The sequence below is a fragment of the Chroicocephalus ridibundus genome, chromosome 5 (assembly GCF_963924245.1).
Source record: "Chroicocephalus ridibundus chromosome 5, bChrRid1.1, whole genome shotgun sequence".
Classification (NCBI taxonomy): domain Eukaryota; kingdom Metazoa; phylum Chordata; class Aves; order Charadriiformes; family Laridae; genus Chroicocephalus; species Chroicocephalus ridibundus.
This window is the reverse complement of record NC_086288.1, coordinates 73,805,869-73,821,982: the sequence shown is the minus strand read 5'-3', so window position 1 is coordinate 73,821,982 and position 16,114 is coordinate 73,805,869. Positions and strand designations below refer to the sequence as shown.

At 37.8% G+C, this 16,114-nt stretch overlaps 1 protein-coding gene across 5 annotated transcripts in view; it reads left to right on the top strand.

Moving 5' to 3' along the window:
* SGCZ (sarcoglycan zeta) overlaps positions 1 to 16,114 on the top strand; it is a 494,345-nt gene that overhangs the window by 128,914 nt on the left and 349,317 nt on the right. The window lies entirely within an intron of this gene.

Genomic DNA, 16,114 nt, shown 5'->3' with positions numbered 1-16,114 from the left:
ATATTTCTGCTTATTGAAGTTCAAGATACTCACCCACCAGCTTGTACTGCAGTATCTGTGGATGCTCCTGCATCAATGTAATCTTGGCCAGGCCATAAATCTTCATTTTAATATAAATAATAAAAAAGTCTCTTTCCCAAATATACATTAATGAGCTGTTACAGGTTTGTAGCACTCCTTCTAGAGGATGGTGGCTCGGACGTGAAGGCTTGTAGCAGTCAGGCTGGATACCTTCAGTGGTATTGTGCATTTTATCACTCACCCCTTTGTCTTTCTCGTGCTTCTTTCAACAGCTATAGCTGCCTTTCTCTTCTCACTTTCCTTTTCAACTGGTTGACTTTTGCTGTCTAACTTACATTAATCTTCAGTCTGATCTTAGCGGTTCCTTCTCCAACCCAGCTCGATACGTTAGCATTACTGCTTTTGAGGCTAGAGACAGGTATTCTCATAAGGGTTTTAACACCTACAGGTCTGACCTTTCGAAGTCCGTATTATGTTCTGTTTTTTGCCTCTTCACGCTTGTGCTGCAAAATCCAAGAGGTGCTTTCTTTCTGCGTTCTCTCCGCTGGAAGCACAACAGCATGCAAAAATAGAATGATGGCCATGTGTAGCTTTGTGAGGGGCTTCTCTGTATTTGTGCATACAAACAGAAACTGCAATACGCACATATTCTTTGAACAATCTATTATTTGCCTGTTTATAAACCTTTTTTACGTTATAGTATAAGTGTGACAGGTTCATTCGATAAATATATCTTTGTATGGGATTTGCACTGGTAGAATAAAGGAGTTTAATTATGGTACAGTGTGAACTGCTTGCACAGAAATGGAGGAAATGTTAGACTGACACTGTGACAAAGGTGACTAACAGAAGAATAAGGAGTTGTGTACACAGGCAAACGCAGATTTTGTATGAGTTTACTCCACAGCTAGACAGTAATGATAAGGATAAGAATCTGAATAAGAAACAATAGCAATAGGCATTAAATTAATTTCACTTACTGCAGCTGCTACCCAACACAGTAACAGGATTTTTTTTTTTAATATTAATTGGATTACAAAAAGAAAATGCATGCTGACTCTAGCTTTTTTATTTCTTCTGGCACTCTGCGTGGTCCTGATTTCTGTTTGGGAAGTTGCAGTCTGAAACTCCATATGAAACAGAGCTGCCTATCTGAGACATCTTACATCCATTAAAAATATTCAAGCAGAGAACCCTTTTTGCTCAGCAGGATTTGAAGGGCATTGCTAAGAAAATAGAAATTTCTAAAATTATCTAATTTTATGTTGAACTGAAGCCATATGTCACACAGATGAAAACATGCCACAGTTACTGACATCGGAGCTCTTCCTTTTGCCCCAATTGAGTTAGTTTAAGTACAGAGAAATGTACTTAATGAATCTATGGAGACAGTGATTCATTTGTTTCCCTTTATTTAGATTCAGAGCGGGATGGTTTCCAAAGGTACAAGATATCCAGTAATCCTAATAAAGTCAGCACAAGCTGAAGGTGTTTCCTACTGCTGGAAATAGGGCCATAACGATTTAGTGAAAAATATATAGCCTGTTTAAACAAATACAGCATAGAACAGTGTTTATCAGATTTGGATAGACAGCTAGTCAGAAGTCTTATGCAGACTAGCACCAGATTGTAATGAGTTACATTCATCTATCATCATTCTGTGAGCTCCAGAGAATTTACTACACAAATTACTTGGGTTTGCATGCACTGTGAAAAGCATTAAAAAAAAAAAGTATCCGGGAGAAAAATATATTCCACGGCTAAGAATTCAGGAACAAATAGCTTAAGAAATTCTGCTGGCTTCTTGGCAAGAAAATCTTTGAGCCTTCCTATTCCACGTTTGTATTTAGCAGATGAGGTTCAGTCCTTCACAGCTCCTGTTTGAATTGTGTCTGCTCTGGAAGTGCTCTGCACTTCAAAAAACCAGTGCATCCTAGCCCGTCAGAGCTTCTGTCCACGGCGTGTGTTGAGTTGCATCTGTAGATGTTTTGCATCTGTAGATGTTTTGCATCTGTAGATGTTTTGCATCTGTAGATGTTTTGCATCTGTAGCCATACAAGGCAAAAATAAGCTTTTGCTTTTCAGACTGCTTTGCTGCACTGATTTGTCAAGCCTAAGAGGAAGCACATTCTGTACACTAACAGTACAGTTTTCTAATTTTCACTGGAACAGAGCGAAGGGAGTTGAGTTGCATAATGGTCTCTGCAGATGAAACAAAGACCCTCAGGTCTCAGCTGTGAAACCTTCCTTGCCTGAATTCTGATGATGCACTTTCCTCTCGGATAGTACAGTGACTGTGAAAAGCTGACGGTCCCTTTTGAAGTGAGAGCACCTTTGTTTACACGCAAAGGAGGTGCTATTGCTGGAGACTGGCAAAAGCAAAGTTATATTACATTTATCTTCTATGTCTGTATTCAATGGAAGGCAGGAGTTCTGTTCTCTGTGAGATTTTGCAGAACAAAGCAAACATAGCTTCATCTTAGGGCCTCTTTCAAAGAGAGAAGACGATTAAATAGAGTTGCATGATACCATATGCGTCCAGAAAAATAGTCAATACCATTACACACTGAAAATTATTTTTACAGTACTTCCTACACTTGGGACTCTTTAGTTGAAAAGAATTTAATGAAATGTTGCTAAGCTTTTACTATAAGCTTGCTCTCTTGCTGTTACTACATATTTTGAATAAGCTGTATTGACACAGTAACTGCATATCTGGATTTAGTGGTGTATGTTCAACACTTGAAAATAAGACTATAAGGAATTTAATATTTTCTAGTTGAATACCTGTCCGAGTAAGGGCTGGCTTCGTGTTTTCTGAGAGATATCTACCCTTTATTTAAAAAAAAAGAAAAAAGAAAGTAATCCCAACACAAACCCCTCAATGACAGTGATTCCACAATCAGTCTGTGGAATCTGTTCCCTTACTTCATTGTCCTCTCCTTTAGAAATATTCTCCTAATGTCTAACCTGAACCTAAGCTCAAGTATGATCCCTTTCTTTTGCTGTCGAATGTGAATGTTGACAAGAGTTTAATTTCGTTCCTCCTTGTAGCTTTCTCTGTATTTGAAGACCGTTGTGTGGTTCCTCGTCAGACTTCTCTTCAATTCCAAGCCCTTCAGAGGGGGACTCTCCTCTTAGTGCCTGTCCACGTGGCACAGCCCCGTGAGCCATAACAATCTACAGAAGGAACTGCCAATATACTCTTGTTCCAGCATCCGATTATGGTATTCCTAATGCCCTATTAGGTAGCATCTGAGTTAAATATATTAGTTCTGCTGTCAGTTTAAAGAGCAATGGAGTGAAAAATGAAGATAAGGCTCTTGCTTTCTCTCCTAAATATCAACTACTTCTTTTATTCCATATATTTATTGAACCAAAAAGTTTATACAGAAGTTCTGAGTTAGTTACAACCTGACGGCGAGCTGTTACGGTGCATTTCTTCTACAGCCTGATTCTCAGATTGTTACCTAGAGACATTTCCAAAATCCTCTGTGGTCCTGCTTTAAGACGGTACAAAAATATCTTCAGGTTCCTGGCATAAATCAATCTGATGGGAATGTTATCGCAAATAACCGTATCATAACAGAACATGTGTTGATGTTTCTACAGTACTCGTAGCTTTCCATCAAGCACAAATCCCGTAGTCTTTTGCAAGATAAAAATGATATTAACACCCTTATGTACGCTGGTCTGAGTCTGGAAATAGTAATATTTGTGAATTTGCCCCAGGAGGGAATTTACCAATTTCATGGAAATATGTTCTTCGTATCATGGTGGAAAGGCTTGCCTTTAGTGGAGGAGGGGTTGAAGGGAAAAATTATAGAGTATTCTGTGCTGTCCTAGTAATAGGCTTTTCTCTAATCTGTAGTTAGTATTTTACAGAGCTTGAATACAAATTTAAGGCTCCTTTTTCGTCTTAAATGGGTAGAAACTTTACATTCTTGGCACTTTTCTGGAAACCTAATTCTGTGTGCATTTGTAATTTGACTTAGTAACATTCACTTATTTGAAGAGGCCACAGCTTCAGAACACCGGTTGGATTTCAGTGGGTAGCTAACATAAAAATAACACCTGTGACAAAGATGGGCTCGTATTTGAGCAGGTTCTTCTGTTCCTTGCTAGCTATCTAAAAGCATACTGATAATTGCTACGCAAATGGCTTGCAAATGCAGCCACCATTTGGTTAATCAGTTGAAAGTAAATAAAGAAGGAAAAAATGGTACTTGTCATTCTTCAGAATGGACAATATGGCTCTTCCTAAATCTGTCTGACTTCTTAGCAACAGTTCTCAACATGCGTGTTTGTAGGAACAACAAGGTGTCTCTGTCACAAGCCTCCTGAGGATGCAATTCCCCCCAGTGGTTTCAGCCTTTTCCTGGGAGGCTCTTGTTGTCCTCTTCGGTGTCCCCCTAGTCTTCAGCATTCTGGTCGCTTCTGTCTTCTGATTTACTTAAATAAAAATTGCGCTGCTACCTCCGTAGTTGAAAGTAAAAATGATACTTCAGGCAAGTGGTGGTCACAGCGGCATTTGTAATTTACTGCTTCCGTTGACCTGTGTGCTATGAAAAGGGAATACTGCTTCCTCTGTCTCTGTTTCCTACACTGCATTCTTTTTCTATGTTGTATCCTCTCTGCTCTGCCATGATAATCTGTTGGGCTGTTGAAAAGAGTGATATATTAGGGAAACAATGATATGAAGGAAAAAAAAAAAGAGGAAAGTGCTGCTCTGATGTCCTTTTCCACCAAGTTTGCTGAGACAGCAGCTTCTGCAGAGCACTGCTCTCAGGAGTCCTCTTTGCTCGTGGCGGTGAAAGCAGACTCGTGCCCTGGTTATCCTGCGCCTGGGCTCTCTGCGGCTCCTGCAGCCGTGAGACTGGAGGAGGGCGAGCTTGGCTGCCTGGGGGGGCAGCTGTGCTAATGCCGAAACAGAGCCAAATGCTATTACTGCCTTCTGTGTTGTTACCAGGGGCGTTGGTACAGCCCCCAAGCTTCTCGAAATGCAACTGAGTAGAGGCTTCTTGTTCAGGAGCTGTGATATCTCTTCTATTCCCATGCAACAAATTTCCCTTTTGACTGGAACAAATTATGTAGCTCTTGCTGCAAAGAGAAATGAAAGAAATACCAGGGCTATCATCCAAGGTGGGATTCAGTTCTTACCTTTTCTATTATGTAAATGTGAAGCAGAACTATTATCTCTTTGATGGAGACTGTACTTACTGAACATAAAGTAATACAGTTCAAGTGAAATTACTAATGACTTTATACAGGATTACCGGTAGGGAAAATAACCTTTTTTGGAAAATATGACTTACTAAAAGTTGATTCTCACCTTTATACAGAAGTATAGTTACTATTATTACATACTGAAATTAATAGCTTTATGTTATTTTTTGCTCAGAGTATTCTGTTTTAAACCCAGTTGTTCTCGTTATCTAGCAGATAGGCATCTTTCCTGCAGATTATTTCTCGAAAATCTAACGCTACGTGTATATATATGGGTTGCTCTAACGCTAAGGCTTTCTAGAGGGAAGTCTTAGGTTGCTAAATGTATTTTTTATTGTTTTTCCAACATCTTTGCCTTTCCACTTGATGTTGTGATTAGATGGATTTGCTATGCTCCAAACTACAGCAATGTAACTGTTATATACTTTGAAACATTCACTATAAGCATCTAAATACTATCAAGCAGAAAGAAAACAAACTAAATCTTTACCAGGGAGTATCTACCCGTTCATATTTGTCAGGCATTATATGCAAGTTTCCAAAAAAATTTAATAAAAAATAAATAGAAGTCAATTGGATAAACTTTGCATGTTCTTACCATTTTTGTTCTTGGGGGGGTGACTGTGGGGCGTGGAGGTATTCTCTAATAATAAACTGTTTTCCAAGATATTTTTCCAAAAATCTGTATTTTTGGCATAATCCTTGCATTGAGCCAGCAAGATGATTCTGTTCTGAACTCGACTGTCAGTTTATTCTGTTTAATCAACTGTCACAAGTTAGGTATTTCATTTTCTATAAACCTGAGTCCTTTTCAGATCTGTCGATAAGCTCTTGCCACCATCTTCATATATATATTTATATCTTGCTCTGAGAAGGTTAAAAACCACGGGAGTACAAAATAAGGTGATGGGCCTCAACTAATCCTGGAAGGGGAAGGAATTAGTTGAGTTTGGGGCAGATCCTTGTGATGGCAAGCACTTCAGAGAAGAAATTTATGCACTCCTCCCGACACTTCATCTTCTGCTGAGTACATTAGGTTGAAAATACTGGATTATCATTAATCTTCTCGTACACATAAATAATCAAGAAACTATGCACTTCATCCACAGCCTAAACCACATTAACAGTAAATATATCAGTGCACAACCAGCGCTCAAGATTAGATAACCCTGAAGTACCTCAGATCTTCTGCTTTATCTTTCTCCAAATCTACTCATCTCTTCACCCCCTTCCACTGGTGGTTCTCCATCGCCGAGGCTCTGGGTGAGTGCAAATCACTGCCCGCTTCTGTCTGAAGCTAACTAGAGGGACAAAGATTTGGTCTTTTTCTGTGTAATGAAAAATGAGAATCTGGCTCTTCCTTTGAGGCTATAGCATTGACAGTCAATTATCTTTTCAAGAACAGGAATTAATTTTCAGAAAATGAATGCATATACTTAAATGTGTGCTTCAAAAGATGTCTAAGGGAAGTGATGAGAGGAATTAATTTCATTGTAGGTGGCCAGTACATTTTTAATAAATAAACTCCTGCAGTTACTTCCCTTTGAAAGTGAAGTATATCTGAACTTTTTGAGGAACAGAGGAAGAAGGCTGAAACAAAATCATGTGTATATGATGAACAGTGTGAATTTCTCACATCTTCTTTTTGTTAGCATGAATGACTCCTTTCGTCTAATTACTTTGATTCTATTCATTTAGGGTATGTACACTACCTCAAAGCGAACTTCATTCCTTTTCAAAATACTTTTTTTTAAAAAAAAAAAAAAGCTGGTCTCTCCCTAACTTTATTAGTTTCCCTTCTTGACCCTGATTGCAAAGATTTATTTTTCTAAAATATTATATACACAATAAAAAAAAAAAACCAAATTCTTTTCATTTCTACCTCATGCACAGAGGTCCACACTTGTCCCAAGCCTGCTGTTGCTCCTTGTTTTTGATGGAGCCACTCATGATGTTACAGTTGTCACAGGTACAGCACCTTAGAGATATAACGGTGTTATTGACTGAAAGGGGGTGTGTGGGGGGGGCGCAAAATCAAATATCAATGCTGCCCACTAACATAACGCAGCCTGCCGTCATGGACAGATACATAAGCTGGGCATTGTTTGTGATTACTCAGGAGATAACCAGTATTGTAAGTCTGGATGGTTTATCACATGTTTAGTGTATGAAATACTTTTGCTAAACATGCTAGGGATGAAACCAGACCTCTAGTTGTATATACTGTGACAAAATACATTCCTAACAGTAATAAGTACTTTTTTTTTTCTTTAGGAATAATTATTTTCCACCATAACTTGTTATACGCCAGCACTTATTTTTTTTCCAAATCATAGGGAAAGGTAGTATCGGTGAGCCAAATCCCCAACAAGAGACATTACATATGCAGTCAAAAAGACCCTATAACAATATCCTTATGCTGTAGCATTGCGCAGGACCAATTTAAATCTGTATGCACTTATGTGTGTGATTGTTTATTAGGTATTGTTGGAGAGAGTAGAGAAGATATTGGGAACTGGAGGAAAAAATAGCAGAGACTAAGAAAATTTATTTAGATGAAAACTAAGTATATTCAAATGTTTTTACTATTGCTCCCAAGAGTGTAATGGCTCTTTTCTCTAACCTGCTTCTAATGCATATAACCTACTAGAAGGATTAGTGATGAAAAGAATGTATGTCAGATGGTAAGTTCCCCTACAAATACCCTTTTACCGATGATTTGGGAGGCTGCTAGTGGAGAGAAAAAGATTGCAGAAACATGAGACCAAATGTAGACAGAATCACTGAAAAGGTCCTTTTCAGCATTTCTGCTCAAACTTATCTTCCTTTCTTCCCCAATTACTTATGGAGGTGACACCACAAAATTTCACATATCCAATTCTTTGTGTCTCTCATGATTTATTCTTTCCAGGACCAGAAGCTCAACAGCGTTAGGTACCATACACCTCAAATGCAGGGATTATTTTGACTTTAAGTACTGACAGTCCAAATGGACAAGGCAGAACACAATGTTTAGAAAGTTAAGGAAAACTTCTTCCATTGTATATGGAAGGAATAAGCCTTTATCTATATTGTGATAGTGTATGAAACTAAACCATGCCAACGCTTCTGAATTTTTCCAGCAAGTTTATGATATTATGAGCTCTGTGTAGTTTTGCTGTCTGTTGAAGGAGCTTCACCAGATCAAGTAGTTGTGTTATCTCACCGAAAACTTTGAAATTTACATGTTACATTAAGAGGATAATACTTTGTATGCCTGTTTAATCTAGTTTATGTGTTTACATATAGAACACTGCTTGCAATTTACATAAACATACAAACTACGCTTATCTATAGAACAGTCAAGAACATGGCTGTTATGTTCACTTAGAATAAAATAGTATCTGACAGACTAGATACGTGACAGAGAAATCAGGTACAATTATTATTATTTCTAGGAAGTTCCTGAAAATATTTTGTAACTACTTTCTGCTCTGTGTCAATAAGAACCTCAATTTTTTCTTAGCAGCACTGAAGGACAGGCCATGTAACCCTGCCGGTTCCCACCCCAGTTACTCTTCCTGCAATAACAGCAAGAGTGGGAGCTCTCCCTCTATTGTACATTGCTGTCAAAAGAAGTGCGAAAGGGGGCTGCCTTCTATCAGTTGACCTGCGTTTAGGAATACGAATAGTAGAATGGTATGTAATAGTTCAATGCACTGAACAAAAACAAAAAAAAGGTTGAATATAGACACTTGTTTCCCAAAGCAGAAGGAAAAGAAGATGAATTGCTACCAACCTAGCTTATCCTCCCCTTTAATCTTGAGGGGCAAAACTATGCGCTTCCATTTGCTCGCTGTAAAATTGTAGTGTTGTTCCGTATCTCTGTGGTGCACCTGAGACAGAAAAACTTGACTGAACTGCGTCTGGGTTTAAGTTGTGACACAGACTACAGCTAACAAAAGAGGCCTGGTATTTCAGCTCAGTTAATGTCTCTAAGCACAGGTTTCTTCCCAATTTTGGTAGATACAAGGTAATGTGCCTTTGAGAGCCATCTAGCATGACGGAAAAATGCATAATCCTGTGCATATCCTATTTCGTATCCCATGCATGATAATTAGTGTCATTGCATGTTAAGTAGGTAGGCCATTTATGAGGTATGTGCATCAGATAATTGCAGTTTGAGTAATTAAATCAGGTCTGGAATTTCTGCGCTCTGTTTGCAGTGTAAGGATTCATTCAAGTACTTGACAAATACCGTACCGTCAAGTACTGTCATAGGAATTAACACCTTATGTGATTCTGGAAAAACGGTGGAGAGACTTGTAAATCTAAATCTTGCAGCATACCTGCTGCAAGAATATTATCTGATTAGCCCTCTAATGTCTTTCTGACTCCGTGTTCATACAGGAGATTGGACGTGCTGTAAAGAATTTTCCATTTATGCTCACGTGATCAGAAAATCTGGTACTGTTGGTACAATGGTAAAGCTCCGGAATTATCTTTGTTCTGTATTTTTGAAAATGTAATAGTTGAACGATGGCTTTCTCAGTGTCTTTTTAATTAAAAAGCATGATCTGAATATTTTTGGTGATTTCGTTTAGTACCTAACCCCTCATGTTGTGCTGATTTCCTATATAGGATTCTGCTTTGGTAGAAGTATTTTAGAGAAAAAGCATATTTTGGCAAGCTGATTTGACTATTTTTTTAATGAAAAGGCCAGGTTTTGTAAATGAGCTATTGCTGTGTTTGTGAATTATCATACAGTTTTCTCTCTTGCGTAGACAGAATGGGGCTTGCAGTCTGCCAACCACGCTCTAGAGGAACTCCTTACTACCTGAGTCTCCTCTCTTCCTTCTCTTTCTACTTTTGTTTCTGATTTTCCTCTAAGCAAACCTAGACAAATTTGATCTCTTGATTCCCTTGTACACTTCACCTAAGTGAGCAAGAAGCTTGCTATTGTATGTTTTACATGCCTCGTAAGATTTGCCTAGGTTGTTCACATCACTTCTCTTACCTAAGACTGAAAGTTCTTATGTTTTCTGCCATCACATAATTTCAAGTGACATTAAGTTTAATTCCATGTCTGAATTGAAAGGGCATACTGAAAATATTTTCTACTGTATTATATGTAGGAGAGAGCAAGAAGTTTAAAACAGAATTTTCTTCTCAGCAGCAAGTTCATAGGAAGACTAGAGAAACACCAAAGATAAAAAGAATGGCATGTTTTTTCCAGAGGTTCCTTTCATTTTAAAGGATCTATGTATGGCTGTCCATATAAACAGGAGTTCACATCTTTATAAGATTACAGAAATGATCTCATTTCAAAACTTTAGTAATTCCCAAGCAAGTATTTTTAATTTCCACGTCGTTTTCCGAATTGTGCCCTTGGTAGCTCAGATAACCAGGAGTCCTACAGTTTGACAGACACTACTCCTTTATGGCCTGCCCGGCCAGCCGGCAAAGAGATCCCAGAGTCCTTCTTCATAAATGTTTTAAGAATTGAGAAAGCCATGGGCATTGGCATTGCATGCACAATGAATTTTGACTGTCTGTGTGATGTAGAATGCTTTTTTCTGCATATGCAGACGTTGTGCATATGTACATCGGCAGCTACCCAAGGGGACTGTGGCAAAAGAGCAAAGCAAATGAAGGTTTGCTTTAAGTGACAAGTTTCAATAAAATATTTCATTTCCAACTTGTGTATTTCTAACCAAAAGCATAAAATGAAATGCTAAACTTAGGCACTGATGTAAAAACATGATTTATAATGAAATTCTTAGCAGATATTCCACCGATCACAGAAAAATCTAGTAAGAGGTTGGATGAGACTTAGGTTTATTTCCCTCTTCTCTTTGGGATGAGCTTGCTTCTCTCAACTCCTATCAGTGTGTTTTAACCAGCTAGGAATATTGGCTCCCTATATGGGCATGTGATTTTAAAAACAAACAAACAAACAAAAACCCAACAAGCCAAACAAACACAAAAAAAACAACCAACCAAAAAAACCAACCCCAAAATGCAAACCCTCATATTTGACAGGTTTCAAGGACTGGTAGCCAGATATCGAATCCTGAATGATCAGCTACCAGCCTGCTATGGCCCCCTTTATTGATAGGATGGAGATAACTTCTGGAATATTCACCAGAGTCCTTGCCAAAATGTTTGTGGGAGAACTGGAAGACCTACGTTAGAGTCCTCTTTCTTTCTGGTTCAAAGTGATAATGTCAGTCAGGCTTTTTCATCCTAAAGGGTTAAGTGTTGGGTAAAAGGTCAGGAAGAACATTTGCCTTATCATTCTGGCCAGCTTTTCAAAAACTTCCTGCAAGTTAATACATGCAAATCGAATCCACAAATAGTTTTAGGATTATAAGGAAATACAATATTTTTTTTTCATGAACAAAGCTAAAATAATTAGAATTACAGGCTGTCACAATATTATTTTTGTAGACCCTTCTCAACAGTAAAATGACACTTTGAAATTTTACTAAATTTGCTCTGATATCTCTTGTTACTTTTGACCATTTTCTGTTGATGGCAAGATGTATCCGTGTCATTATTGACCTTTTAGTCTGAAGAAAATGTTCTTTCTCTGAAGGGAGCTGATAACCATTAGTTTATTTCGACATGCATATGTTTCCATATGCACACTTTTGGGTCTAAGAACAAAAGTACTGGATTGTGTGTGTGTGTATATATATTTTTTTTTTTTTTACATATTCTGTCTTTTAAATTGCCATGGCTTTTCAAGAACCTTTTTAATTCAAATTCTTCAGTGATTTCAATACCTTTATTCTAAGAGAATTAGGCTGCTCTATATATGATAAACAAGAATATGAAACGCTAAATTGTCCATGCCTTAAAAAGCTTTGCTTTAAAAAGCCTTGCCCTTCATTTCTTAGTGTCATAAAAGTCATGCTACACCAGTTCCATACCCTTCTGCAGCAAGGACGTGCAGTGAGAAAATCCTGCTACTGAATTGCCATGTAGAGAGCTAAAATTAATCTGAATAGCCAAATTTGAAAAAATTTTGATTTGTGCTTTATGGTTTTTGTGCACTGTGTTTATTCGTAAGTTAGATACATCAGATCTGAAGGCTATCCCATCTTTACCTGTATAAAATTCATGTGCTCTGACTCCAGTTTTCTATTAAAAGTCATAACCTATCATATATAAAAATCACTATAAAGGCACACATGCATATAGATAATATAGAGGTATCAATTACTAGTTGTATGAAAGTATCCTTCGATAGATTTACAGGTGTTTTCATAAATAGTCTTAATAGTCTTCTTAAATAACTTCTTAAAACTTCTTAAATAGTCAACTGCTGTTGTGCCTATATATTGACTTTAACTAAAATAAAAAAGACTTTTGTTACTGTTTTTTGTGGGTTTTTTCCTATTATTTTTGTGTGAGAGAATTAATTTGTTCTGGATAAGGTGAAGTATGCCATTTAATTTGGGTTTGTGCTCTTTTTGGTTTTACTCTACTTAAATGTAGGAATACTAACTTTACAATGCAAAATTGTGTTAGTCTAGCAAATGTGTGCTAATGAAACTTTATCATCATCTGTTGTTTTGTTTGGGTTGGTACAAAGTCACATTTTCAGCAAGGAATTACTTGAAAATGGTATAATACTAGTAAAATTGAAAGACAAAACTTCTGCAACTGTTAGCTAACTAACAGACCGCACTTCAGTGGCGAGCTAGTTAAATAGCAAATGGCTTAGTCTTGGCTTTCTGTATCAAATTACACCTAGAACTGATGTGGGCATAGCTTGGGCTTCTTCCTGAGCATCAACTTCTCATTGAAAATTGGTGGTTTTAATCTTGAGATTTTTGGTTTAGTTTGATTTTTAAGGGAGATTATTGCAAATCTGATCTATGAGGTTGTTCTAAAGCCACTTTTTTACATTAATATTAATAACATCTCTCATACCATGCTAAATGTGCTCTATTGCCGAGCTGCGACGCTGAATCTCCTTCATCAGAATTTAGTTAATCTCTTTCCCTGAATTTCGCTCTCTCTTGGAGAGTATTTCCTTTCTTGCTGAATGCATACAATCATTTCATTATTGATCTGTCCTTTGGAGAAATAAATTCTAATAAGTGGAAGACAAAGATACTGGGGGTAGAAAATGAAGAACATGAACATGCACGCTTGTTGCTAATTGTTAAACACCATTTTTGGTCTATAAATTAAATGAGCTTACTTCATTGAAATTGTACTAAACCCCCCAACTCATACAAGAGTGTGAAAAAGGCCACAGGCACTTTTATGACACCTTTCTGCTGTAGGGCGAAATATATTCAGTGCAGTAGCTTCTAGACTTAGAGGATTAAGTAAATCTTGGCATTCAGTTAAACAATGAGATACGGCAGCAAGGTTACTGCTCTGAGACTCTCTTCACAGCTGGGGGTGCAGAGCTGCGCGTGTAAGCGTTTCTACAGCATCTGATTAAAAATTCCATGGAAATCTCTGATCTCGGTAACTAAAGAAAATTTAACTTTAAAGTTGGAAGTGACAGATTACATATTTCAACTAATTTGATAGTTTTCACACTAAACAACCTGCCAGTAACCTTTCAGAAAGCTTAGTCAAATTCCTGTCTCCTCATTTTTACCAGGTTGCTCCCTGTGGCAATTTTGTTAGATACATCAGACAACTGCAGGACCGTGTTCCATGTCCAAGCACAGAAATTTGAAGCTCTCTTGTTTCTCTGTTAAAGGTCACTTTCCTTTATAGAGAATGAAACAATTGATATTTATGATCTTTTCATGACCTGCAGCCTCCAGAGAGTCAGAGGTGTTGGGGAGAGGGGCTATTCCAGAGAGCAGGGGAAAGAACCAGAACCTGGTTTCCCTGTTCCCCAAAACAGTGAGCTAACAGATAGGCTGCAGTCCCGTTTCTTTCCTGTTTAGAGACAGGATAGCTTCTCTTTTTCCTCAAAGTAGCCTACAGCCCTATGATTAGGGTTTTTTGAGGTAACAGAAAGGCAGACTGGAGATCCTTCTGAAGAGCAGGGTGAACTGGTCTTCCTCCTACTGAATAATTTAACCATTTGGTTTCAATGCAAAAGGTAGCAGTGACCTCTTTGTTCGCTCTGTCTTCAAAAGTAACAGTTGGCTGGGCTGGAATTAAGATACAGTTAGACATATAGATGATTAATTAATTAATTTTATAACAGGTGTCTAACTTACTCTTAGGTAAGGAGTTTAAGGGGCTTAAGCTTGGGCAGAGGGAATGTCCGGAACGGTGGTGGTTATTCCCAAATGGTGTGCACGGCATGCTGCTCCTGCAAGCCTTCCCCTTGGAAGCTTAGAGTTTGCCTTCCGGTAACAGTGAAGTCAAGAGCCTGACTTAGAATGTAGTTATCTCCATCAGCTAACTTTTAGGCACCGCAACACAGTTTGTGTCAGCAACCGTGTACTGTTTTTGAAACAGCAGCACGTTACGACCAGTCAAATACTTAACACTGTATAACACAGCAGAAATGTAAGTTACATGCTACAAAAGTGGTGTGAATTCAAAGTGTCCAGTTCTGTATTCATTATCAGCTTGCATCTGGACGAATTACTGCTGAGTAAGTGGGCATTTTGCCTCGAGAAAGGTGCCTCTAATTGCAGTAGCACACTAACGGTGGTACTGAAATACTGCCATCAGATTTATATTCAAGTTCTCTTCTTTTTTGCTGATGCCAGTTATATTTATTTAGTAATACATAAATTAACAGTGGATTACTTGATACAGATGGTCACCTGTGGCTCCTCTTCCCCCAGCCCCAGTGAAGACATCGTGTGATATCATGCACTGCATCTTACTCATTTGAATTGTTGTGTCACGTGTAATGTAGCAAAGGCTTGCCTCAGATGGAAGTTCATCATTCAACCTGAAAAAAATGCTAGATTTTAAGGGGAAAATTAAAAAATATGCTTAACAAAAAAGGTAAAAAAATCTTAATATTAAAAAAAAAACCCAACAAACAGAATGAGATATTTTGAATTTTTTAGCATATTTTTCAAGCTTTTTTGCATCTTTGTTTTGACGGCTTGCTGCTACTTCAAATTGTACTTCATGTAAAATCTGAATACTCTTCAGTAGGTTTTTTCAGTAGACTTTGAGGACTCTTAACAGTACTTTAGAGACACTTTTCCCACCAACGCTCTGTTACAGTGATTATTTTCATATTTGGTAATTGTCCAGCACATTAAATTGATACGGAGAGATGTATTGCTGTTACACTTTTCACCTGATTGCATGCATTTCTGCATTTCTAATCGCTGCCCCCGAGAAGCTGGCCTCCTTGTAATGCATATCAAGAACTTTTTTAATTTGGCAGTGACTCACAGCCTCTTCGTCTGATTATTTAATTTCATATTTGGTGTTATATTACTGAGGGGGGGTGTGTATACACACACACACTGCTTTTCAGAGCCCAAAAGGCGGAGAAAAGTTTCTGAGCTGATGCCTCAGGAGCCCCCCAGGAGAATGCCACTACAACCACAACCACGCATTTGCTTTTAGTATTTTTGATAACTTTTCAGCACCAGGTAGTTTATCTGCACTGATAAAAAGGGTTCTTAGTTACCAAGGTTATTGTGAGATTGAACGGCCAGGAGATAACTTTCCTGTGAGGGTTTACTTTAAGCTGAGGCATGTAAATGTTTTTACTCCTTGGAGGAAGAAAAAAGTGTCCTGGTAGAAAATAAAATAGCCAAAGACAAGAACAACAACAGGAACTAACTATTAGTGATGATTAAGTCTCAGAAGAAGCTGGTTATTCTCTAGTTTGATCAAATCTGGAACGTGATCTTACGATGTAGACTTTTATCAAAAATCAAATCAATTTATTCAATATCTCAAGATTTTTGTAGCAGATGTTTAA